General features: G+C 38.6%; 1 protein-coding gene across 1 annotated transcript in view; it reads right to left on the minus strand.

Annotated features, from left to right (window-relative positions):
• The window catches only part of CC2D2B (coiled-coil and C2 domain containing 2B), a 113407-nt gene that overhangs the window by 91398 nt on the left and 1856 nt on the right, over positions 1 to 20153 (minus strand). The window lies entirely within an intron of this gene.

Genomic DNA, 20153 nt, shown 5'->3' on the forward strand with positions numbered 1-20153 from the left:
GCTAATCAAATTAATGTGCAGTTGGAGTAGAAAGAGCAAGCACACTGGCTTTCCAGTCATAGCAAAAACATGCACTTGTGTCAAAAACCAAAGGAGATTATTCATGATCACAGTAAAGGCAGTATCATAATAAAAGTCCTCTCTACAGACTTTCTGAAAGAACTTCAAAAATCCACCAGGGGTTCCTATACTACACTTAAGAACTACTGATTAAAGTCAACATGGATTAAGATGTTCCTTACTTCATACTCAATCTTTAGTGTCTTTCTCAACATAATTAAAAATACCTAATTCTGCTCTTGTCCAAGGAACAGCAACCCTCAAAGGTATAATGGAACATCAACCCTGGCAAATAACTGATAGAAGCCTCCCTTTCATTCCCAGTAATCTTGCCCACCATTCTCAAGATTCTTGTCACTTTCCCCATCTCCACCAAAAAGGCAGAGATAAAATGGAAATCTTAAAGTTACTCTAAGAGATATATGGATATTGGTCCTATGTATGTTTCGCTCATGGCAAAAAAAATTTTTTTTAAAGCAAAGCAGGGAATGGATTGTTGGCTGGCTGAGAGAATAAGTAAATAAATGGATATTGAAGAGAAAAAATAAATAATAAACAAAAAAATAAATAACCTCTAATGCTATTTATTCCATGACTGACAGACCAAAACAAAAGTGTAGCTCATCTAAGATCCATTATTATTTATTTTAACAGATGAGTTGTATGATTTCCATATAGAACCAAATATATCTAATTTATCAGGATTGCCCTACATTTATAATTACGATATTCAATATAATCTAAATTCTTATAAATTCCATTAGTATCTAGCCTTTTTTTTAATATCTTCTCTTTGAGATCTTTTTCACGATGGTTCTTTCTTTTGCCTCCACTTTCTAAATAATTACAAAAATATTCTTAAGAATAATACATCATGTTACTAAAACAACTAATTATTGAGATACTTGACATAAAAAGTATATTATTCAAAAAATTTAACTAAGAACAAAACAAGGAAATATACCATCACCTTTAGTTTTAAATATTGTTCTAGAAATTCTGGTTAATGCAGTCAGACATGCAAAAGAAGAGCTATAACTATTGAAAAGGAGAAGACACAGTTATCATTGTTTATAAGTGATAGGTTTTTATAAATTAAAGACCCAAGAGAATCAATAAAGAAAGTTTGGACATAAGTTTAGTGAAATGGTAAAAGAGAATATATGTAAAAATCAATAGCTTCTTTATGTGCTGATTGAAAAAGATAGTTTTCACAACAGCTACAAAAACAATTTCAAAATACCTAGGAATAAGTTTTATTAAAATATGTGGAAATTTTCCCCAAACTATAAAACATTACAGTGAGCAAAACAAAAGAAAAAAATATACTTGATTAAATAAAGATACATCCCATGTAGGAAGGGAGATTGGTTAAGAGGCCCTTAAAATAGTCTTGATGGGACATTCAGGTGGAGAGCTCCAGAAGGTGGCTGAAAATAATGAATAGGCTTGGACAAGAAGAGAATCAGGTCTGTGCTAGCTAAATTATTTTATTTATCAGTAAAAAGGGCATTTAAGAGATTGACTTGATGATTCTTTAAAAGATTATCAACACTTTCAAGGTTCTTCCTACCAACATGCCAAAATTAGACACAATAGGAATAGGATGACAAGAAAAGGGAATTTTGAATTTACTTTCTATTGTTCAAGAATTTGTAAAATAAATTTCAAACCAATACCTAGCTTATTGATACCTATGCCTGCAAAATTTGTCTGCTAAGCTAATGAAACAAACAAACAAATAAAACCTATGGTCATCAAGTAGATTCCAACTCATGGTGACCCCATGTGTTACGCAGTTGAACTGAGCTCCATAGGGTTTTCTTGGCTGTAATATTTATGGGAGCAGATTTCCAGGCCTTTCTTTGGAGGTGCTAGTGGGTGGGTTCAAACCACCAACCTTTCCATTAGTGGTCCAGAGCAAACTGTTGGTGCCACCCAGGGTTCTTACTGTTAATACTTACAGGGAAAACATTAAGAGTGGCACATCCTACAGATAATGAAGTTATAATAAATTATCAAGTTACCAAATAAAATCTTACCTTAGAAGAAGTGATTAGTCATATTATTTTTGCAGACCTGGAGATTTTTTCTAACCTGTTCATTTATCATTCCACAAATGATGCAAAATAAACGAATAATTATAGACAAAATATTGGGTAAAATTTTTAAAAAGATCTAAATGAAAATTACATTTGCTCTTTTGAAATCCCATGAAGTAATAAGGAAAAATTATGACACAGCCTTTTTTTACCTTCTTACAGCAATTCAACTTTCTGTGTTTGCAGAAAACTGACGCTAATAATTAAACACAATTGTCTCTCTTCAGATATTGCTAACGCGCAATTCCTGCAGTTAGAGCTTTTTCTAAAGGTTAAAGGAAATTGAGGATTAACTATTTTTGTATCAAATGACCTTGACTTGACATTCATAGTTGAAGTCTGAGAATTAGAGCTAAGCAGTTTATTCATTTTTTTTTTTTATCTGTAGCAAACAGAAAGCAATTTTATGTGTATAAAAGTTTGCCTTTTGTTTAGCATTTAGAAATCTCTGGGCTCTGAAAATTTATCCAGCAGGCTCTCTATCACTGTAGTGCTTCCTGAAATGAAGTTTCCTAAGGACTGCTTTATGTCGTGTGTAAATTTAACACTCAAACAGGAATGTACACCTTGGACTTTTGGAAAGTTCAAAAAACATGGTTGCGCAGCAGATCTGTTCCTGGAGAGGCTTAATATGAGCAAATGTGCAAACAAGTCCAATTTGTAGTTTTCTAAGCATTTGCCTTTTGATTGATGATGTCTCCATGGGAATAGATGTGATAATGCATAAAAAATTTTACTTTCTTATGAACAGGGATATCAGCACCATAGAATTTACTTTTTCTTAATTTATATTTGCAATTATTGTTGTTGTGAGCTGTTGAGTCAATTCCAAGTCATAGCAATCTTATGTGACAGAGCAGAACTGCCCCATAGTGTTTCCTAGGCTGTGATTTTTTTTTTAAATAATATTTTATTGTGTTTTAGGTGCAGACTAGGATGTAGAACACTACCTTTGTGAACTATGTTATGCCAACTGAGTAATGTGTTTCCCAAGACTATGGTCCCAAGGCTTTTAGCCCTGTCAACCAATCCCACCAGTTGTTTGGATATGTTTAGGAAGCCTTCGTGACTGTGCCGCCTATGTGGTTTGTTGTGTATGTGGATATATATGCAGCACACAAACGTGTACATACATATGCCTACAGATAGATTAAAATCCATAGCCTTCAGTATGGATGGCACCTCAACATAAAGGAAACAAAAATCCTCACAACTGGCCCAATAAGCAACATCATGATAAATGGAGAAAAGACTGAGGTTGTCAAGGATTTCATTTGACTTGAATCCACAATCAACACTCACAGAAGCAGCAGTCAAGAAATCAAAAGATGCACTGCATTGGGCAAATCTGCCGCAAGAGATCTCTTTAAAAAGTGTTAAAAAGCAAAGATGTCACCTTGAGCATGAAGGGGCTCCTGACCCAAGCCATGGTGTTTTCAATCACTTCATATGCATGCAACAGCTGGACAATGAATAAGGAAGACTGAAGAATTGACGCCTTTGAAATGTGGTATTGGAGAAGAATATTGAATATACCATTGACTGCCAAAAGAACAAACAAACCTGTCTTGGAGGAAGTACAAGAATGGTCCTTAGAAGCAAGGATGGCAAGACTACATCTCACATACTTTGGAGCAAAGTTCCAATCCCCCGACAAACTCATCAGCATTTGTTATCTGTTTTTTAGATCATTGCCATTTTTGCAGGAGTGAAATTGTATCTCATTGTAGTTTTGATTTGCATCTTCTCATGTAGTTGCTGCCTGCCTGAATGTCCTCTCTGATGAAGCATCTGTACATATCCTTTGCCCATTTTTTGATTGGATTGTTTGTGTTTTTGTTGTTGAGCTGTTGATGTTTTCTATATATTCCAGAGATTAGACGCTTAAGCATGTCATTACCAAACTTTTTTTCCCAGTCTATAGATTCTCTTTTTACTTTTTTGGTAAAGTCTTTTGATGAACCTAAGTATTTAATTTTTAGGAGATACCAGTTATCAAATTTATCTTCTGTCCTTAATGAATTTTTAGTTTTGATAGGCTATTTATGCTGAAAATTAGGTCCCCTAGCTCAGACCCTATATTATCTTCCAGGAACTTTATAGTTTTAGCTGTAGCATTTAGGTTTTTGATCCATTTTGAGTTAGTTTTTGTGTAAGTGTGAAGTACAGATCCTGTTTCATTTTTGTACATATGGATATCCAGTTTTGCTGGCACTGTTTGTTAAAGCGACTGTTTCTTCCCCATTGAATGGACTTTCATCTATGGGCAGTAGCCCATAGATGAATGGATTTACATCTGGGTTTTCAATTCTATCCCATTGGTCTTCACGCCTGTCATTGAACTAGTACCAGACTGTTTTGATTACCGTGGCTGTATAGGAAGTTTTGAGATCAGGAAGCATGAGGCCTACTACTTTGCTCTTCTTCAATATTACTTTAGCTATTCAGGGCCTCCTTCCTTTCCATGTAAAGTTGGAGATTAGTTTTTCCATTTCATTAATGAGTGTTGTTGGGGTTGGATTGGGATTGCATAGTATCTGTAGATCGCTTTGGGTAGTACTGACATTTTCACAAAAGTCTTCCAATCCATGATCATGAAATGTTTTTCCATTTACGAAGAACTCTTTTAGTTTCTCGCAGTAGTGTTTTACAGCTTTCCTTGTATAAGTCTTTTACATCCCTGATTAGGTTTATTCCTAGGTATTTTATCCTTTTTTGGGGCTACTGTAAATGATATCCTCTTCTGAGTCCTCCTTGTTAGTGTAGAGGGACCCAATTAATTTTTGTGTGTTGATCTTTACTGAATTCTATTAGTTCCAATAACTTTCTTATGGAGTGTTTGGGATTTTTGATGTATAGAATTACGTCATCTGCAAATATGGATAGCTTTACCTCTTCTTTTCCAATTCGGATAGCTTTATTTCCTTTTCTTGCCTTACTGCTCTAACTAGGACCTCCAGTACAATATTGAATAAGAGTGGTCATAAAGAGATTCCATCTCACTCCAACAAGGCTGGCATTCATCCAAAAAACACAAAATAATAAATGTTGGAGAGGTTGTGGAGAGAGTAGAACACTTATGCACTGCTGGTGGGAATGTAAAATGGTACAACCACTTTGGAAATCAATTTGGCGCTTCCTTAAAAAGCTAGAGATAGAACTACCATACGATCCAGCAATCCCACTCCTTGGAATATATCCTAGAGAAATAAGAGTCTTTACACGAACAGATATATGCACACACATGTTCACCGCAGCACTGTTTACCATAGCAAAAAATGGAAGCAACCAAGGTGCCCATCAACGGAAGAATGGATAAATAAATTATGGTATATTCACACAATGGAATACTATGCATTGATAAAGAACAGTGATGAATCTGTGAAACATTTCATAACATGGAGGAATCTGGAAGGCATTATGTTGAGTGAAATTACTCAGTTGCAAAAGGGCAATTATTGTATAAGACCACTATTATAATAACTCAAGAAATAGTTTAAACAGAGAAGAAAATATTCTTTGATGGTTATGACAGGGGGGAGGGAGGGAGGGAGGCGAGTAATTACATAGTAAATAAGAACTACTTTAGGTCAAGGGAAAGGTAACACACAATACAGGCAAGGTCAGCACAAATGGACTAAACTAAAAGCAAAGAAGTTTCCTGAATAAACTCTTTCGAAGGCCAGTGTAGCAGGGGTGTGGGTTTGGGGACCATGGTTTCATGGGACATCTAAGTCAATTGGCATGATATAATCTATTAAGAAAACATTCTGCATCCCACCTTGGAGAGAGGCATCTGGGGTCTTAAATGCTAGCAAGCGGCAATCTAAGATGATCCATCAATTGGTCTCAACCCACCTGGACCAAAGGAGAATGAAGAACACCAAGGACACAATGTAATTACAAGCCCAAGAGACAGAAAGGGCCACATAAACCACAGACTACATCAGCCTGAAACCAGAAGAGCTAGATGGTGCCCCGCTACAACCGATGACTGCCCTGACAAGGAACATAACAGAGAACCCCTGAGGGAGCAGGACAGCAGTGGGATGCAGACCCCAAATTCTCATAAAAAGACCAGACTTAATGGTCTGAGACTAGAAGGACCCTGGTGGTCATGGCCTCCAGACCTTCTGTTGGCCCTGGACAGGACCAGGGAGCACGCTGCCTCATTAGGGGGAGAGCAATTGGGAGTATGTAGCAAGATGTGTATAAGTTTTTGTGTGGAAGACTGACTTGATTTGTAAACTTTCACTTAAAGCACAATAAAAATTAAAAAAAAAAATAGAGGGTCAGTGAAAAATAGGAAGGCCCTCAACGACATGGATTAAGGGTGGTCATAAAGAGCATCCTTGTCTGGTTCCCGTTCTCAAGGGGAACGCTTTCAGATTTTCTCTGTTTAGGATGTCATTGGCTGTTGGCTTTGTATAAATGCCCTTTATTATGTTGAGGAATTTCCCTATTTTGCTGAGAGTTTTTGTCATTAATGGATGTTGAACTTTGTCAAATGCCTTTTCTGCACCAATTGATAAGATCATGTGGTTCTTGTCTCTTGCTTTATTTATGTGATGGATTATATCAATTGTTTTTCTAACGTTGAACCAGCCCTGCACGTCTGGTATGCATTTCACTTGGTAATGATGAATTATTTTTTTTGATATGTGGTTGAATTCTATTGGTTAGAATTTTGTTGAGGATTTTTGCATTTATGTTCATGAAGGATATTTGTCTGTAATTTTCTTTTTTGTGTGGTGTCTTTCTCTGGTTTTGGTATCAGGGTTATGCTGGCTTCATAGAATGAGTTTCGGAGTATTCCATCCTTTCCTATGCTCTGAAATACCTTTAGTAGTAGTGGTGTTAACTCTTCTTTGAAAGTTTGGTAGAATTCTCCAGTGAGGCTGTTAGAGCCAGGGCTTTTTTTTGTTGGGAGTTTTTAAATTAACTCTTCAATCTCTTCTTTTGATATACGTTTATTTAGTTGTTCTACTTCTGTTTTAGTTTAGGTAGATTGTGTGTTTCCAGAAATTTGTCCATTTCCTCTAGGTTTTCAAATTTGTTGGAGTACAATTTTTCATAGTACTCTGTTATGTTTGTTTTAATTTCAGTAGGTCTGTTGTGATATTGCCATCTCATTTCTTATTCAGGTTATTTGCTTCCTCTTCTGTTTTTCTTTTGTCACTTTGGCCAGTGGTTTACCGATTTTGTTGATCTTTTTAAAGAGCCAGCATTTCGTCTTGTGGACTCTTTCAACTGTTTTTTCTATTCTCTATTTCATTTATTTCTGCTCTAATTTTTATTATTTCCTTTCTTTTGGTGCCCAAGGGGTTCTTTTACTGCTCTCTACTAAAAAAAAAAAAAAAAATTATTTTTCTTTATTTGTTCAAGTTGTAGGGTTAATGTTTTGAATTTGGCCCTTCTTTTTGGATATGTGCATTTACTGCTACAAATTGACCTGTGAGCACTGCTTTTGCTGTGTCCCAAGGGTTCTGGTAGGATGTGTCTTCGTTCTCATTTGATTCTGTGAATTTCTTCTGCCATCCTAATGTCTTCTATAATCCAGTAGTTTTTGAGCAAGGTGTTGTGTTCAGTTTCCACGTTTGATTTTTTTCCTTGCTTCTTCTGTTATTGATTTCTACTTTTAGGGATTTATGGTCAGAAAAGATGTTTTGTAATGTTTTGATGTTTTGGATTCTGTTTAGGCTTGCTTTGTGGCCTAATAAAAAAAAAAAACTTTTTTTTTTTTTTAGATGGTGTCTATTCTGGAAGAAGTTTCACATGCATTGGAAAAGAAAGTATACTTGGCCGCTGTTGGGTGAAGTGTCCTATATATGTCTATGAGATCAAATTGGTTGACTGTGGCATTTAGATCTTCTGTCTTTATTGAGCTTCTTTCTAGATGTTCTGTCCTTCACCGAAAGTGGTGTGTTGACGTTTCCTACTACTATTGTGGAGCTGTCTATCTTTCTTTTCAAGAGTTTGTGTTATGTATTTTGGAGCCCTGTTGCTGGATGCATAAATATTTATTATAGTTATGTCCTCCTGGTATATTGACCCTTTAATCATTATATAGTGTCCTTCCTTGTCCTTTGTGGTGGATTTTGCTTTAAAGTCTATTCTGTCAGAGATTAATATTGTCACTTCTACTCTTTTTTGGTTGTTGTTTGTTTGTATCCATCCTTTGAGTTTTAGTTTGTTTGCGTCTTTTGGTCTAAGGTGTGTCTCTTGTAGGCAGCATATAGATGGATAGTATTTTTTTTTCATCCATTCTGCCACTCTGTCTCTTTATTGGTGCATTTAGTCCATTTACATTCAGGGTAATTATTGATAGCTATGAGTTTAAGGCTGTCATTTTGATGTATTTTTTTTGTGGTGTTGACAGTTTCTTTGCTCCACTTAATTTTCTGTGCGGAATCATTTTTCTTTATGTATTTTCTTTCATCCTTTTCATTTGTTGTTGATTTTGTTTTTGCTGAGTCTTTGTTTTTCTTCATTTTTATTCTGATGTGTAGATTTGTTAGTTTTCTTTGTGGTTACCTTAAAATTCACCTCTATTTTTCTAAGTTTAAACCAATCTTTTATTTCTCGATATTACCTTAACTTCCTCTCCATATGAAAGTTCTATGACTACACTATTTAGTCCCTCTTTTTTGTTTTAACGTTTTCATTTTTTACATATTGACATCTCTGTTTCCCTACTTTCAGTGTTTTAGCTTTGACTTATTTATCTGGGTTGATATCTGGTTGTTCTGTCCTATGTTCTAGTTTTGAGTTATTATCTGATATTATTGATTCTTTAGCCAGCAGACTTCCTTTAGTATACCTGGTAATTTTGGTTTGGTTTTACAAATTCCCTTAACTTCTGTTTATCTGAAAATGCCCTAACTTTGCCTTCATATTTGACAGATTAGCTGGATATATAATTCTTGGGTGGAAATTTTTTCCTTTCAAGACGTTATATGTCATCCCATTGCCTCCTTGCTTACAAGGTTTCTGCTGAATAGTCAGAGCTTAATCTTCTTGATTCTCCTTTGTAGGTGAATTTTTGTTTATACCTAGCTGCTCTTAAAATTCTCTGTTTATCTTCGGTTTTGGCAAGTTTGCTTATAATATGTCTTGGTGATTTCCTTTTGGGATCTACCCTGTGTGGGGTTTGACAAGTTTCTTGGATAGATCTATTCTCGTCTTTCATGGTATCTGGGAAGTTTTCTGCCAGCAAATCTTCAACAATACTCTTTGTATTTTCTGTTACCCTCTGCTGTTCTGGCACTCCAGTCACCCATAGATTATTCCTCTTGATAGAGTCCCACACAATTCTTACAGTTTCCTCATTTTTTAAAATTCTTTTATCTGATTTTTCCTCAAATAAATTGGTGTCAAGTGCTTTATCTCCAATCTCACTAATTCTGACTTCTACTGCCTCAATTCTGCTCCTATGACTTTCTATTGAGTTGTCTGATTCTGAAATTTTAATCTTTTGGATTTCTATTTGGTGTCTTTCTCTGGATTCTAGCAGTCTATTAAATTTGTTATTCTGCTCTTGTATAGCTTTCCTAATTCCCCTATTGCTTTGTCTGTGTGTTCCTTGGCTTGGTTGAGTTTTGCTTGATCCCTTGAAGAGCTCTGTATATTAATCTTTTGAATTCTACCTCTGGTAATTCAAATACCTTATCCTCCTCCCAGAGGTTTCCTGGTTCTTTGTTATGGTTGCTTGTTGCAGCCATCATGGTCTGCCTCTTTATGTGATTTGATATTGGCTGTTGTCTCTGAGTCATCAGTAAGTTATTATATTTACTGTATGTTTGTTTACTGTGTCCTAACTTCTCATTTTGTTTTGTTTTGATATGCCCAAATAGGCCGGGCATGTGAGCTAGTTTGATTATTGGTATCTTCAAAGTTCTCACATCCTGTCACCAGGTGGTTAGAGCTGCTACTAGGTATGTGAGCCCAGGAATCCATTTACTTTTCTTGTGTGGATTCAGCTCAGGTGTTCAGGTCATTGATCACCAAGTGTGTGATGCAGGCTCTCACCTACAAGCTAGATGGGCAGGGCTATGAAAGGGTGATTGGAGCAGGCACAGGTATCTGGCTGCAGTAGGGAGTTATGTGCAGTAGGTGGTTATGTGCTGTAGCCCTCTACAGCTGATGACTGTCCCTGAGGGTCTAGGTGAAAGGCATGTCCCCTGGTTTTGCAGCTGTTGCAATCGGGTTGGTTGTAAGGACTGGAATGCACCACTTATTCTCAGACACCTGTCATGGGTGGCTAGGTGGAGTGGATGGAGCCACCAATCCTCAGGGCCCTGATATGAGGACCCTGCTTAATGGGCAGGGTGGTGTCAAATGTCGTGAATCTCCCACTCCCCCTTAGCTGTTGTAGTTGAAAATAGGCTTCAGGTATATATCCTGTTGTACTATGCTAATGCGGGCCTATGCTGTTAAAGGGGCTCACACAGATCTAGGCAGGGGTGAAAGGCATTCAAAGTCTGTGAACCCCTTATGCCTGTGCCTAGGCAATGGGGCAGTGTCTGCCCTGACTTCCTGACTTGGTTGTGGGGGGCGGTTTTTTAAAGCTGTAAGACTGGTTTGGGTGCAGTTACCCTTGAGCTCTCAGCTTAGGAGAGCTGGTGGGTTTTTTTGTTTGTTCAGTTTGTTTATTTTTTCCCTCCCCATAGCCAGGAGATTGGCTCAGGCGTGATGGGTTCCTCCTCTGGCCTAGGCGATGCAGCAAGTGCTGAATACTGGTGGACCAGAACTGGAGCAGAGTGGGGAGGGGGCAGGTGAGGGGAAGAGAGGCACTTCCCAGAGGGGGAAGGGTTATTTTGATCCCACATGGAAGGTTAGATGCTTGCATTTAACTGTTGTAGATCCAGTGCTGCTTCTCCCTGGCTCTGGAGACTTGTGTAGACTCTCTGCCACTTGGTTTCTCCCAAGGAGGTAAAACACGTCCCGTGTGCTACTGCTTGTCTCAGCTCATGTGTGTCAAAAGATTCAACCTGCAGGGCACTGGTGAGGTCAGGTATGGCACTTCTTTGCTGCTTCTGAACTGTCTCTCCTTCTCCCTGCTGCTCAGTCTGACTCCTCAACTTTGTCTTTGATGTTCAGGGCTCCTAGATTGTCATGTATAATTGATTCACTTGTTTTTTCAGGTCTTTGTAGTAAGAGGGACCACAGGAAGCATCCAACTATTCCTTTATCTTGGCCCCACCTCCCCTTTCTTCTTTTTCGATCTGTGCATTTATTGGTATAAATTCTTCTCTGAGCAATGCCTTTGCTGTTGTATATTATTATTTGTTTCGAAGACTTTTTAAATTTCATTCTTAATTTCTTTTATTACCCAACAGTTTTTAGGGTGTTATTCAGTTTCCATGTATTTAATTCTTTGCCTTATCCTTTTTTATTTCTAATTTTATAGTGTTATGATCAGAGAAGATGCTTTGTATTATTTTGATGCTTTTTAATTTATTGGGGTTTGATTTTTAGCCTAAAATATGGTCTGTTCTGGAGAATGGCCCACGTGCACTGGAGAAGAATGTGTACTGTGCTGTTAAGTTGGGTGGTGTGTTCTGTATATGTCTATAAGGTTGATTGTGTTATTCAGATCTTCTGTATCTTTGTTGGGTTTCTTTCTAGTTATTCTGTCCATCGTTGAAAGTCGTGTGTTAAAGTCTCCAACTATTATCGTAGAACTATTTCCCTTTTCAATTCTGTTAGACTTTGTTTTATGTATTTTCGAGCTCTGTCATTGGGTGCATAAATATTTATTATGGTTATGTCTTCCGGGTGAATTGACCTTTTAGTCATTACATAATGCCCTTCTTTCTCTCTCAAAATGGATTTTGCCTTAAGGTCTATTTTATCAGAGATTATTATTGCCACTCCTGCTCTCTTTTGGTTACTGTTTGCTTGATATATATAGTTGCATTCTTTGATTTTTTTTAAAATTTTTTATGTGCTTTAAGTGAAAGTTTACAAATCAAGCCAGTCTCTCACACAAAAACTTATATACGCCTTGCTACATACTCCCAGTTGCTCTCTCCCTAATGAGACAACCTGCTCCCTCCCCCACTCTCTCTCTGTGTCCATTTCGCCAACTTCTAACCCCCCTGCCCTCTCATCTCCCGTCCAGGGAGGAGACGCCAACATAGTCTCAAGTATCCACCTGATCCAAGAAGCTCACTCCTCACCAGCATCCCTCTCCAACACATTGTTCAGTTCAATCCTTGTCTGAAGAGTTGGCTTTGGGAATGGTTCCTGTCCTGGGCCAACAGAAGGTTTGGGGGCTATGACCACCAGGGTCCTTCTAGTCTCAGTCAGACCATTAAGTCTGGTCTTTTTATGAGAATTGGGGGTCTGCATCCCACTGCTCTCCTACTCCCTCAGGGGTTCTCTGTTGTGTTCCCTGTCAGGGCAGTCATCGGTTGTAGCCAGGAACCATCTAGCTCTTCTGGTCTCAGGCTGATGTAGTTTCTGGTTTATGTGGTCCTTTCTGTCTCTTGGGCTTGTAATTACCTTGTGTCCTTGGTGTTCTTCATTCTCCTTTGATCCAGGTGGGTTGAGACGAATTGATGGATCATCTTAGACGGCCGCTTGCTAGCGTTTAAGACCCCAGATGCCTCTCTCCAAGGTGGGATGCAAAATGTTTTCTTAATAGATTTTATTATGCCAGTTGACTTAGATGCTCCCTGAAACCATGGTCCCCAAATCCCCGCCCCTGCTACACTGGCCTTCGAAGCATTTAGTTTATTCTGGAAACTTTGCTTTTCGTTTAGTCCATTTGTGTTGACCTCGCCTGTATTGTGTGTTGTCTTTCTTGTCACCTACAGTAGTACTTATCTACTATCTAATTAGTGAATACTCCTCTCCCACCATCCCTTCCTCCCCCTTTCTCGTAACCATCAAAGAATATTTTCTTCTCTCTTTAAACTATTTCTTGAGTTCTTATAACAGTGGTCTTATACAATATTTGCTCTTTTGCAACTGACTGATTTCACTCAGCATAATGCCTTCCAGATTTCTCCATGTTATGAAATGTTTCACAGATTCATCACTGTTCTTTACCAATGCATAGTATTCCATTGTGTGAATGTACCATAATTCATTTACCCATTCTTCCGTTGATGGGCACCTTGGTTGCTTCCATCTTTTTGGTATTGTAAACAGTGCTGTGATGAATATAGGTGTGCATATATCTGTTCATGTAAAGGCTCTTATTTCTCTAGGATATATTCCAAGGAGTGGGATTGCTGGATCATATGGTAGTTCTATCTCTAGCTTTTTAAGGAAGTGCCAAATCGATTTCTAAAGTGGTTGTACCATTTTACATTCCCACTAGCGGTGTGTAAGTGTTCCAATCTCTCCACAGCCTCTCCAACATTTATTATTTTCTGTTTTTGGATTAATGCCAGCCTTGTGGGAGTGAGATAGAATCTCACTGTAGTTTTGATTTGCATTTCTCTAATGGCTAATGATTGTGAGCACTTCCTCATGTATCTGTTAGCTACCTGAATGTCTTCTTTAGTGAAGTGTCTGTTCATATCTTTTGCCTATTTTTTAATTGGGTTATTTGTCTTTTTTCAGTTGAGTTTTTGCAGTATCATGTAGATTTTAGAGATCAGGCACTGATCGGAAGTGTCATAGCTAAAAACATTTTCCCAGTATGTAGGTAATCTTTTTACTGTTTTGGTGAAGTCTTTGGATGAGCATTGGTGTTTGATTTTTAGGAGCTCCCGGTTATCTAGTTTTTCTTCTGCATTGTTAGTAATGTTTTGTATACTGTTTATGCCATGTATTAGGGCTCCTAATGTTGTCCCTATTTTTTCTTCCATGATCTTTATCATTTTAGATTTTATGTTTAGGTCTTTGATCCATTTTAAGCTCCTTTTTGTGCATGGAGTGAGGTTTGGGTCTTTTTTCATTTTTTTTTGCAGACGGATATCCAGGTATATCAGTACCATTTGTTAAAAAGACTATCTTTCCCCATCTAACTGTTTTGGGGCCTTTGTCAAATACCAACTGCTCATGTGTGGGTGGATTTATGTCTGGATTCTCAATTCTGTTCCACTGGTCTATGTATCTGTTGTTGTAGCAGTACCAGGCTGTTTTGACTTCTGTGACAGTATAATAGGTTCTAAAATCAGGTACAGTAAGGCCACCCACTTTGTTCTCCTTTTTGAGTAATGCTTTACTTATCTGGGGCCTCTTTACCTTCCATATGAAGTTGGCGATTTGTTTCTCCATCTCATTAAAGAATGTCATTGGAATTTAGATCAGAATTGCATTAAATGTATAGATCGCTTTTGGTAGAACAGACATTTTTATGTTAAGTCTTCCTGTCCATGAGCAAGGTATGTTTTTCCACTTATATAGGTCCCTTTTGGTTTCTTCCAAAAGCGTATTGTAGTTTTGTTTGTATAAGTCTTTTACATCTCTGGTAAGATTTATTCCTAAGTATTTTATCTTCTTGGGGGCTACTGTAAATGGCATTGATTTGGTGATTTCCTCTTCAATGTTCTTTTTGTTGGTGTAGAGGAATCCAACTGATTTTTGTATGTTTATCTTGTATCCCAATACTCTGCTGAACTCTTCCATTAGTTTCAGTAGTTTTCTTGAGGATTCCTTAGGGTTTTCTGTGTATAAGATCACGTCGTCTGCAAATAGAGATAATTTTACTTCTTCCTTACCAATCTGGATGCTCTTTATTTCTTTATCTAGCCTAATTGCTCTGGCTAGGACCTCCAGCACAATGTTGAATAAGAGTGGTGATAAAGGGCATCCTTGTCTAGTTCCCCATCTCAAGGGGAATGCTTTCAGGCTCTCTCCATTTAGGGTGATGTTGGCTGTTGGCTTAGTACAAATGCCCTTTATTACGCTGAGGAATTTTCCTTCTATTCCTATTTTGCTGAGTTTTTTTTTTTTTTTTTATCATGAATAGGTGTTGAACTTTGTCAAGTGCATCAATTGGTAAAATCATGGGATTCTTTTGTTTTATTTATGTGATGGATTATATTAATTGTTTTTCTAATGTTGAACCTTCCCTGCATACCTGGTATGAATCCCACTTGGTCATGGTGAATTATTTTTTTGGTATGTTGTTGAATTCTATTGGCTAGAATTTTGTTGAGGATTTTTGCATCTAAGTTCATGAGGGATATAGGTCTGTAATTTTCTTTTTTTGTGGTGTCTTTACCTCGTTTTGGTATCAGGGATATGGTGGCTTCATAGAAGGAGTTTGGTAGTATTCCGTCCTTTTCTATGCTCTGAAATACCTTTAGTAGTAATCGTGTTAACTCTTCTCTGAAAGTTTGGTAGAACTTTGCAGTGAAGCTGTCCAGGCCAGGGCATTTTTTTGTTGGGAGTTTTTTGACTACCTTTTCAATCTCTTTTTTTGTTATGGGTCTATTTAGTTGTTCTACCTCTGTTTGTGTTAGTTTAGGTAGGTAGCGTGTTTCTAGGAATTCATCCATTTCCTCTAGGTTTTCAAATTTGTTTGAGTATAGTTTTTCACAGTAATCTGATTCTTTTAATTTCAGTTGGGTCTGTTGTAATATCGCCTATCTCATTTCTTATTCAGGTTATTTGCTTACTCTCCTGTTTTACTTTTGTCAGTTTGGCCAATGATTTATCAATTTTGTTGATTTTTTCAAAGAACCAACTTTTGGTCTTGCTAATTCTTTCAATTGTTTTTCTGTTTTCTATTTCATTTAGTTCGGCTCTAATTTTTATTGTTTGTTTTCTTCTGGTGCCTGAGGGTTTCTTTTGTCGCTTTCTGTTCAAGTTGTAGGGATAATTCTTTGATTTTGGCCCTTTCTTTTTTTTTTGTATGTGTGCCTTTATTGATATAAATTGGCCTCTGAGAGTGCTACACAAATGGATGGGGTAGGCCCACTGTGCGTGCACGAAGGGCCTCTCGGTAGGTGGTGGGGTATAAGGGGTTTCAGTGAAAGTGTAGATGGCCTGAAAGAAGTCTTTGGGTGTGGGAGTGTGACAATGCAGCCCAGTATATGTTGGATGAGGTCGTGAGAATCTCCTGCTCATTGTCTGGTAGAAGTGCAGATGGTAACTGTCAGGATGTGACTGGCATTGCTGATGAGGTGATGTGTCTGGCTGGTCAATGGGCATGGATGCAAGGAGTGTTCTCACTGGTCTCTGGGTTGAGTGCTGTGTTTGTGCACCACTGTTTGCTGGGTGGTTGGAGCCAGGGTCCACAAGTCACTGGTCTCGGGGTAGGTGGAGTGGCAGGGGTGGGGGAGGGGGCCAGTCTGGTAGTGGGAGTGTGTGCCATTGATCGCGGGGCAGTGCAGGAGTGGGCAAGGTGGATGTGAGCTTCCAGTCATCAATCCAACAGTGTGGGAGCATGGGCTGCAGACTGTCGGGTAGGAGCACACACTGCTGGTCACTGGGAGGGTGTGGGGGAGGGACAGGGACACATGCACCCCAGTCTCTGGTGTGGGCACTGTGGAACTCCCTGCAGAGCGCAGCTGGCAATCAGGACTTGGCCTGATGATATGTGACGGGACAGCTATCCAGAGTCCAGTCAGGTAGAGGATCTCTAGCTGCCACTCCAAGGATCCTCCACTTGGCGAGTACCACCTGCCCAAATGATCAGGTGTCACCGCTGTGAGTAGTTCTATATTTTCTGGCTTTGTCCCTGCTCTATGGTCTTCTGGATCCCTAAGGCCCTTGCCAGCCTTCCTGTGCTTTCCCTTCTTAGATCCAGTTCATGTTCTGCTCACTTTGTTTCGCTCCGGATTTGTCTACACAGCATCTCTGTCTCTCTCCTATTGGGGATTCCGTGAAGTTGCCCTCCTTTGCTCCTTACTCAGGAAGGCTGCTCACTTTGTCTCAAGATTGCCTCGCTGCACTGGGCCAGCTGGCAGGGTGCCTATGGTCTGTAGGTCTCCTCATTCACTGTTTTCATTCGGTTTCTCCTTCTCTTTCAGTGTTTGATCTAATTCTTCATCCTTCTGTTTGCTGTTCTGGGTTCCCAGATTGTCATCTGTATCTGTTTCAGTTGGTTTCTTGGTTCTTGCTGTAGGAGAACAGCTTGGTGTGTGTGACTAAGCCGCCATACTGGGCCATGTTCCCTAGGCTATAATCTTTAAGGGAGCAAATCATCAGGTCTTTTCTGCCACAGAGCCTCTAGTGGGTTTGAACCACTGAAGTTTCTGTTAACAGCTGAGCACTCAACCATTGTGCCACCATTGCTCCTTGATTTGCAATTAATGGAATTAAAGTAAAAGAAGAAACCAAAGCATTACTTTACAATAATTTTAAAGGCAAAAATTCCTAATATCTCACACATAGACTCTTTGGAATGGAAACCAACTGTAATTTCACAACAAAACTGATAAAACATCAATTTAATAAGAAAAATAAAAAAGAACAACTTGTTAAATATAAAACAACAAAATAAGAAGTGATGGTTTAATTTCAAATTCTTGCTTGTTATTTCCAAATTATTGTTGTTGTTGGGTGCTGCTGAGTTAATTCTGACTCATAGCGACCCCATGTGACAGAGCAGAACTTCCCCATAGGGTTTTCTTGGCTATAATCCCTACAGAAACAGATTGCCAGGTCCTTCTCCCTTGGAGTTGCTGAGTGGGTTCAAATAGCCAACCTTGCAGTTAGCAGCTTAGTGCTTAACTGTTTCACCACCAGGGATCCTTCCGAATTATAGGATACATTAAATTTAATACAGATAGTTTTGGTCAGTGGAGGTTAATAAGATCAAGGGAAAGAGATTCATTTCTCTTTCCACTTTCACTTTTGGCTCCACAAATACCCTCGCAACAGACAGGCTGTTCAACATAAAGGCTAAATGCAAACCTAGGCCATTCCCTAGAACCCAGCTTGTCATGCCAGTTTCTAAATTAATTCTGGGGGTACAAGAGTATGAAGATCCCCTGATACTTGCTTTAGTTGGAACAGAATGTGAAGTACCAACTATCGCATTGAAATGTCAAGGAATCAGCACAGACTTCAGCAGAATTATCAATCATCTTAATTACTTCTGTTACATGCCATTTAGCTCCAGGAGTGCTGTCATTGTTGTTGTTAGGTGCCATCGGGTCCATTCCAACTTACCGTGACCCTACGTACTACAGAAAGAAACACTGCCTTAGTCCTGTGCCATGCCCACAATCGTTGCTATGCCTGAGCCCATTGTTGCAGCCAGTGTCAATCCATGTCTTTAAGGGTCTTCCTCTTTTCTGCTGACCCTCTACCTTACCAAGCACGATGTCCTTCTCCAGGGACTGATCCCTGCTGATAACATGTTCAACGTATGTAAGATGTAGTCTCGCCATCCTTGCTTCTAAGGAACATTCTGGTTGTACTTCTTCCAAGACAAAATTGTTTATTCTTTTTGGCAGTCCATGGTATGTCCAATATTCTTCACCAACACCACAGTTCAAAGGCATCAATGTTTCTTCGGTCTTCCTTATTCATTGCTCAGCTTTTGCATGCATATGATGCAATTGAAAATGCCGTGGCTTAGGTCAGGCGCACCTTAGTCTTCAAGGTGACATCTTTGCTCTTCAACACTTTAAAAAGGTCTTTCCCAGCAGATTTGCCCAATGCGATGCGTCTTCTGATTTCTTGACTGCTGCTTCCATGGGTGTTGATTGTGGATCCAAGCAAAATGCGTACTAGTAGAATAAAATTACATAAAAATCTCTACTGCTTGAAATGGTCACAGAATACATATTTTGCTATCCAGTGATTTTTTTTTTCTGCTGTCAGCTAACTAGAAATGTTTTTCCTTTAATTTCTCCCCAGCTCTTGTTAGAAATCTTTCTAAAATGTATTTGCCTACTTTCTTCCTTCCCTACGTCTGTCAATTAGTTGTACTATGGTGGATTGCATGTTGCCTTCAGCATGGATTACACCTTAACATAAAGAAAACAAAAAACCTTCACACCTGGACCAATAGGCAACATCATGATAAATGGAGAAATGACTGAAGACTAGGATTTCATTTTACTTGGGAACAGCAGTCAAGAAATCAAACGACGTATTGCATTGTGCAAATCTGTGGCAAAAGGCCTCGTTAAAGTGTTAAAAGAGCAAAGATGTTATTTTAAGGGCTAAGGTGCATCTGACTCAAGCCATGGTGTTTTCAATCGCCTCATATGCATGTGAAAGCTGGACGAGGAATAAAGAAGACCAAAACAGAACTGATGCCTGTGAATTATGGTGTTGGTGAAGAATACTGAATACACCACAGACTGCCAGAAGAACGAAGAACTCCATCTTGGAAGAAGAACAGCCAGAATGTTTCTTAGGAGCAAGGATGGCAAGACATTGTCTCACATACTTTGGACATGTTATCAGGAGGGACTAGCTCCTAGAGAAAGACATCATACTTGGCAAAGTAGTGAGTCAGCGAAAACATGGAAGACCCTCAACAAGATGGATTGACACAGTGGCTGCAATGATGGGCTCAAGCATAACAATTGTGAGGATGGTGCAGGACTGGGCAGTGTTTCATTCTGTCGTACACAGGGTTGCTAATAGTCTGAACCGACTTGATGGCACCTAACAACAATAACACTTTCTCCCTTAGCAGAAGTGAATTCAGTCCAAAACCCAATTTCCTGTAACTTTATTCATCCTAATCTCTGTTCATCTTTTGCCACATAGGTCGATGAACCCTTTCTGAGCTCCTTTATAGCAGTGTTTCCCAAATTACGCTCTTCCAGATTTCTTGGAACTGGTACTAGTACATGGAAAAGGTGGAATTTAACAACAACAAAAAATCTACATTTAGTTAAGTGTGATATGGCGATATTTCAGTGTTCCACAAAAAGCATCGTGACTCTCAGGTGCTCCATTGCCTGACAAGTTGGAAAATTAATTACCTTTTAGTTAACTATGGTCTTATTTTCCAAAATAAAAAACTATGAACAAGTGGTCCAACAAGGGGTTTTCTGATCTGAGAATTTATACGTATGATAAATCTTTGAAAGCATCAAAACTAAATCACTCACAGCTCTC

Source organism: Loxodonta africana, chromosome 16, assembly GCF_030014295.1.
Source record: "Loxodonta africana isolate mLoxAfr1 chromosome 16, mLoxAfr1.hap2, whole genome shotgun sequence".
In the NCBI taxonomy this organism is placed as follows: Eukaryota; Metazoa; Chordata; class Mammalia; order Proboscidea; family Elephantidae; genus Loxodonta; species Loxodonta africana.